The sequence below is a fragment of the Lolium rigidum genome, chromosome 3 (assembly GCF_022539505.1).
Source record: "Lolium rigidum isolate FL_2022 chromosome 3, APGP_CSIRO_Lrig_0.1, whole genome shotgun sequence".
NCBI classification, from domain to species: Eukaryota; Viridiplantae; Streptophyta; class Magnoliopsida; order Poales; family Poaceae; genus Lolium; species Lolium rigidum.
Window position 1 is genome coordinate 219,121,502 of NC_061510.1, and position 1,068 is coordinate 219,122,569.

Here is a 1,068-nt window from a genome sequence, read left to right on the forward strand (position 1 = left end):
CCCAAGAGGAAGGTAAAGATGCGCAATACAGCAAGTTTTCTCTCAGTAAGAAACCGAGGCTTTATCGAACCAGTAGGATTCACGGATCACGTGAAGGTTGTTGGTGGCTGGAGTGCAGTGCGGCGCAACACTCAGGGATTCCGTCGGCGCCTAACGTGGAACCCGCACAACATCAATCCAAAGTACTTTGCCCTCTAACGTAATTAAGTGAGGTTGTCAATCTCACCGGCTTCATGTCAGTAAACAGTGGATTAGATGTATAGTGGAAGATGATGTTTGTTTGCGAAGAACAGTTGAAAGAACAAGTATTGGCAAGAGATTGTATTTCGGATGTAAAGAATGGACCGGGGTCCAGCGCCACTTGTGCTGTGTCTCCTCCCACACAGATAAATAAAGCATGTTGGGGTGAACAAATTACGGTCCGTTGGGAACCCCAAGAGGAAGGTGTGATGCGTACAGCAGCAAGTTTTCCCTCAGTAAGAAACCAAGGTTATCGAATCAGTAGGAGTCAAGGAACACGTGAAGGTTGTTGGTGGCGGAGTGTAGTGCGGCGCAACACCAGGGATTCCGGCGCCAACGTGGAACCTGCACAACACAATCAAAGTACTTTGCCCCAACGTAACAGTGAGGTTGTCAATCTCACCGGCTTGCTGTAAACAAAGGATTAGATGTATAGTGTGGAAGATGATGATTGTTTGCGAAGAACAATAAAGAACAATTATTGCAATGAGATTGTATTTCGGATGTAAAGAATGGACCGGCGTCCACAGTTCACTAGTGGTGTCTCTCCCATAAGATAAATGGCATGTTGGGTGAACAAATTACAGTTGGGCAATTGACAAATAAAGAAGGCATAACAATGCACATACATATATCATGATGAGTACTATGAGATTTAATCAGGGCATTACGACAAAGTACATACACCGCTATCCAGCATGCATCTATGCCTAAAAATTCCACCTTTAGGTTATCATCCGAACCCCTTCCAGTATTAAGTTGCAAACAACATATAATTGCATTAAGTATGGTGCGTAATGTAATCAACACAAATATCCTTAGACAAAA